At 38.6% G+C, this 6303-nt stretch overlaps 3 protein-coding genes across 3 annotated transcripts in view; 2 read left to right on the forward strand and 1 right to left on the reverse strand.

Moving 5' to 3' along the window:
- The window catches only part of LOC146635172 (neural cell adhesion molecule L1-like), a 640298-nt gene that overhangs the window by 131813 nt on the left and 502182 nt on the right, over positions 1 to 6303 (reverse strand). The window lies entirely within an intron of this gene.
- The window catches only part of LOC146635178 (Fc receptor-like protein 5), a 122143-nt gene that overhangs the window by 44227 nt on the left and 71613 nt on the right, over positions 1 to 6303 (forward strand). The window lies entirely within an intron of this gene.
- The window catches only part of LOC146635177 (high affinity immunoglobulin gamma Fc receptor I-like), a 112891-nt gene that overhangs the window by 44227 nt on the left and 62361 nt on the right, over positions 1 to 6303 (forward strand). The gene's annotated exons all lie outside the window — the stretch shown is intronic.

Here is a 6303-nt window from a genome sequence, read left to right on the forward strand (position 1 = left end):
TTAACTTCAGTGTCAAGCTTTGACTTATTGATACGCGTTTGAGAAACTACTGAAATTCTCTTCAGTGGATGGATTACAAGACAGAGGGGAAATACTTTGACCCCAGACTGTGCCAGTGTCATTTTCACTTCAGCTGCTGCTGTTTGCCTTTACTTTCTGGATGACTCTAATAACTCCAGTGGATGTGTCAATACTGGCATACTCACATTCCTAGAAATAAGGACTGTGCCTTGAAGAGTCATTAAACTTTGGATTAAGTGCTGGAATATGTTATTTGCACTACTGATCACTTATTTTTTGCCTCTCTCCTGAGTTGAATGTTGCTTTTGAAGTACTATGGCTGCTCTTTAACTGGTCTTGGAGCTAAAAGCCAGGCATTGCTTGGCCAGTCCTACTTTATTATTTTGCTATGGAACTTTGTAGTAATTTTAATGTTGCATGTTTATGGTGTTCTTTGAAGCTCCAGCAGTGTGTTTTTCAGTGCTGTGTTATATTACAGTTCAATCAAGTTTGTGTCATGTCGAAGTGGCAATCCAGTTTTGTAATCGTGCAACAAAGAGAAAATACAGGTACTTGGTTAAAGAAGTATTGTGCAGTAAAAAATAAAGTATTCACACCACTTAAGTTGTTCTACATTTTGCCATGTTAGCCTGGGGCAGGGTGGTTAGCATTATTATCTTACAGAAGGTCTATCATGTCATGTGACCCTTCTGTCTGGAGTTTGCGTGTTTCTCCCACAGTCAAAAGATTTGCAATTAGTGGGGCTCGGTTTATTGGTGTGAATGTAAGTGTGAATGGTTGTCTGTGTTAGCCATGCAACAGACTGGCGATGTAGCCAGGGTGTACCCTGCCTTTCACCCCAATGCAGCTGGGATAGGCCCTGTGCAATGCTGATTATGATAAGTGGAAGAGAATGGATCAATGTAATCCTGTCTACAATTACAACTACTTCGTAGCTAGATTTGTGCTGTGACATACACTGTCAAACATGGGAACCTATCAAATCATAATAAATCACACCATTTCTAATAAACTGAATTTACCACAAGTGGACTCCAAGTTGTAGGAACATCTGGCAGGTGATCACCAGAAACAGGGTGCAGCTGAGCTCAATTCTGAGTGTCATGGTAAAAACTGTAAATACTTCAATACAATTCAATACATGTTTTATTTTAGGAACACACACACATACATACATGTGCAACAATTTCATGAATGTTTTTGCTTGAATTTTTTCTCCCGTTGTCAATAGTGTGTAGAATTGTAAGGTGAAAAATGAATTCAGTGGAACAGAAGGAAATCCATCACTAAATCTTTTTTGCGGTAATGAGGCATTCAGGACTCTCTGCAGATTATTTTAACTGTGGACTTGAGCAAAATCAACAGAGGAAACTCACTTGATGTTAAATATCTCTGCTCTGAACTTAAACTTTTTGTGTTCACTCGACCAAGACTAAAAGGAAGCTGGCTACACTACACAGCTGCTCTGAAAGGACTGCAGTCCCTGCTGCTCTTTATACTGGATTTCCTACATCAGGAGCTGCTCTGAGAACAGCTCCACTGTCACACAGTGTAGAGTCCAGCATCATCCCCTTTGTGTCACTCAGAATCTGACAGAGGGTCATCGATGTATGTGGACTGCTCTGCTGCTGCTCTGTCCTTCTCACACTCTTTGTAGACACACTGCGACTCCTCCACACCTTCTCCTTCACACCCATATCCTCTACCTCTATTTTTACTTCATCTTTTAATTCAATTAAATATTCCAAAGCCAGAATGATTCTGCAGATTATTTCTATTCATGACACAACAACATATACAATCATGTAAAGAACGCAAAACTGCTTCACTGTCTGTGAACTATTGTAAAAGCGGCAGTTACTACTGCATTGCTTTGTGTTGCAGCACCACCCTGTGGAATGATAACAAATTTCAGTTGTTTTTTACTGAAACTGCAATAGATAGATAGACCAATTCCACAAGAATTAAATAAAACATATACATATGGTTAAAGTCAGAGTTTTCTTCGTAATTGTGATTGACTCAAAGGTTTCTTAAAGGTGCCAGTTACCTCTCTTCACAGAGAAGTCGATCAAAAGATATGAACAACAACATGTGTTTGTCCCACATAACACATATATTAAAACAAAACAAAACTATACACACAAATAAAAAAGCACATTTCACATATTTTCAGAAAGACTGAAACTAGTCAGCATGTGGCTAAAATGCAGCCTGTCCCTACCTCTAAGTGGCAATTTGTTAGAAATCAGCAGGTTTTACAGTTGCAGCTCCTTTGCTGTAACTTCTAGTTTCACCAGTAGGGGGCGTTTTTATTTTTTTATTTTTTTATTCCATTTCACGCTATATGGTAGGGTGACAATATTTTGATTTCTAAAAAAAAGAAGACACTTGGCCCAGTCATGAAGAACTCTGTGTCCTCTGGATTCCCATATACTTGTTTGGCGTTCACCTAGGGATCAATTTTGACCCGAGGACACCACAAGGGGTTTACAGGGTGCCTTCTTTGTGCGGTTAATGGACGGTGAAATGAAAGAAATGTCATATAGGCTTTTACATGTCAACAAGGGAAAAATAAACCTTAAAAACCTCTGGAATTAAATAAGGGCACAGAAATAAGATCTCATCTGTATGAGAAAAATTACCAGTACCAAGACTGTACGGGGGAAATTTCTTTTGCAGTTCGTTTGAAAAGCTGCAGTTGCGCTTTGGTAACCTTTCAAACATCATCAGGCGTGCTGCACACGCTGTCTGTCCCGTTTGTAACAACCACTCACAAAGCAGCTGCTCGAGGATGATGTCACACATATGGGTCCTCTGTAGACCTATAGGAAAACCCTGACATTTTCATTAAACATGTATGATTTAATTTCTTTTATTAAATCATACATGTTAGATTTAAACATTGTGTGAATATTTGCTTAGTCATTCTCACGAAGCACTAAAGTTCTCAGACAAGATCTGGGCTCTGTGCCACTGTTGAATTCCCCGCCTGTACAAACAATGACAGCACATAAGCAGACACACACACGCACACACACAAAATCATTAGATTTGTCAGAAGATCAGGTATTAGAACCATTTCATTACATTAACTGTATTTCTCAGTCATCATCACTCAAACTTTGATTTAAGTTTGATTAATAATACAAAATGATTTATTAGTAGCAAAAGCAGATATAGACTCTGTCATTTTAAACATAAAAGTCTGGATTTCAAACCCTTTTAGCCTGCAATGAGAATTAACCTGGTGAGAATTCAATCCTCCACGTCTCTAAATAAGAGGTCGACCTTGTTGTCAACATTTATGCTCATACACAGTGCTTATATTGCTGAATGTGTCAAAGTAATTTGTAATTGCATTTCTAAGAAAGTAAACGTACGTTATGGTGTGTGACAGAAATGTTTGCAGTTACAACACATCTACACTGTTGATACAAAACCATGAATCCACTGTTAGGTGAGCTAGAGTTTGTACCGCTCTACTATGTACTATGTGCTATTGGAGCGCACTAATGTTGCCTGCATGGTACAGCTGAGATGTAATTATTTTCTGAAGTTATCTAACAACAGTTCCTACAGTCACAGGTTTGCATAGTTACAACTGAGCTCATGATCATGTGAACAGATCATAAAGTGTTCTCAGTCTCATCTTCTTCGCAGTGAATCATGAAGTGGACCTAAAGTTACTTACAGTTAGTGGTGGTCTGTTTGAAGCTGATGGTGACAAAAAAAAGGCAAAACAAAAGATTTGTAGTGTACTTTAAGCAATGCATTATACATATAAATAATAATGTGATATTATAGCAAAACTCACCTCCCCATTGGAACAGCACAAGAATATTTCAAAGCTTGAACTGTGCTGTACATTATTAAACATAAAGTGTGTGTGTGGTTTTTGTTTAATTCTATATTATTTTTTATCTATTCTGCAAACATCAAGAAGTTACAATCAAAGAGACCAAACCATCGCCTCTTTGCTTCCTACCCTCAAGTACATTCTCACAGCTGTTACCGCCCAGCTCAGGGACAAAAGGAGATAACGCGAGAGACTCGGTCAGTGTCTGAGGTTTGGACTTTATTAAATCAAATCAAATCACTTTTATTGTCACATCACATGTGCAGGTACACTGGTACAGCACATGCGAGTGAAATTCTTGTGTGCGAGCTTCACAAGCAACAGAGTTGTGCAAAATACAATAACATAAACAGGCAAAATATACGAATGGCAAAATCTGAACTAATAAATATATGTACAATATATAATAGTATATGCAAAAAAAACAACAACAAAAATTTCTGGATGTGTATACTAAATGTTTTTCTGCGTGTGTGTGTGTGTGTGTGTGTGTGTGTGTGTGTGTGTGTGTGTGTGTATACACATATTTTACAAATTAAATAGAGTCAACAATAAATAAAATATATAAAAATATACAGAGTTGAGACATGTGCAAAACAGTGGCATTAACAGTGGCAAACACAAAACATAAAACAACAAAGCTGGAGCAATGTGTAGGCAAACAGCCAGTGCACTTGTCACTACTAACACTCAGGCTGTGTGCAACAAACAGAGTCTCTAGAGGTGTCCGACAGGGAGGCAACTGGCAGGCTCAGGTGAAGGCGTTCCCCTTCACCTGGCACATTGTCCTCCTTTTAACAGCTGCACCGGCCCTTATCCGTCACACCATTGGCTCTCTTCTTAGCCCTGAACTCCAAGGTAGCCAGTCCTCAGCGAGCCCAGGACTACAGGAGCTTCCTTACTAGAGCCCACCTCCTCGTTCTCCGTCTTGGCCGTAAGAACAGCAAAGACACACACTCTCTATCACACACAGAAACACAGCACAAGAAGATGCATTGCTGACTTTTTGTGATCCAGGTGGTGTATGTTCATTTTTCTTGCAGGTGTGACAGTTGGTGATATATTGTGCATTTATATTTTTACTCTATTCTTTTATTACATCTTCCCCTATGCCTCCCTATCCCCTCTTCTGTCTCTCCTGCCTTAGTCATTGTCATACTGTATACCACATACCAGATAACTGAAATAAAATAAATTGAAATGATGAAATGAACAGGTAAAAGAAATCTAGAGGAGCCTATAGAAAGTTTATAGAGCTGATCTTTGAAAAGCAAAATGTGTTTGGCAGAACAGCGTATTCAGATCACAAGTCTGATTGCAAAAGCTACCAGAATGGGCAGAATTTAAAAATGAAAATAAAAATCTCTGAACTCAGTGAACATGTCCTAGCATGACTGGAATGCAGTTCAACAGCTTTTGGTAACACTCAGTAAAAAACATGTGGATCATATGATCTGTTTCATAAGGTCTCTCTTCCATTATCCACTTTATAGCCAACACTCATATTAGAAAGAATATAATATATACATTCATACATATAAGAAAGAATGTACTGTATCTCTGCACACACAAAACCCCCATCAAGTTTGATCTTCAGTTTCATGTGTTTGTCCCTAGTCAGAGGAGAATTGGGAGACATGTTGAAACTGTCACAGCTATCAGAGAACAACACTGTCTGTTTTTTTTATTCGCAAAGTCTTGATAAACTGTGTTATTTATCCTCACTTTTAATACCTCTCTGTCTATTTCTCTGACACTGAGCTCCTGTGACTGTATGTTTGTACTGTGTCAGCTCCTATTAATGGTTTCATTCCATTAAACGGTCAGAGTTAAAACCATCACATTGTTTTTTGTAATGTTTGGTGTTTCACCCTTGTATTTGGATTATTGAGCTTCATGTGCTCAATAAAAGAGCTCACTTTTTCTTTAAATCTCCTCCTACCTCTGCATCTTTATCTTGTATTCTCACATACCACACACTGTCACACCACATGGACACTGTATGTCATTTTTTGCTCCCCTGTGCATGTACTAGAAGTGTTTGCTCGCTGTCATTTGAAAACATGAATCTGTCATCCATAAAGCTTTGAAACTATCCCTACTAGTGCAGTGTCTTTCAATTCCACTACTTCCTTCTGATGGTGCCTATTTGCACTTACACTTTAGTCATAAAACTCACTGAACTTGGATGTGCACAGAATCAGCTTTTCCATGTTTGCATTATTTTGTTCATTGTGTGGCTAAATTTAGCGTGGCTGTGTGTCTACTGGTTACACAAAGGTACGTCACAGAATGCACAGACTGGGCAAGTACTCTTTACTGGCATGCTTTTGCTTTGCTTTCATTGACATGGTGGGGAATTGTTAAGCACATGGAATATTCTGGAATGTTCTATCCTATGTGCCTTAATACTGCTGGAGTTT

Source organism: Diplotaxodon limnothrissa, linkage group LG3, assembly GCF_057381915.1.
Source record: "Diplotaxodon limnothrissa isolate DT_005_m linkage group LG3, D_limnothrissa_male_GT1.1, whole genome shotgun sequence".
In the NCBI taxonomy this organism is placed as follows: Eukaryota; Metazoa; Chordata; class Actinopteri; order Cichliformes; family Cichlidae; genus Diplotaxodon; species Diplotaxodon limnothrissa.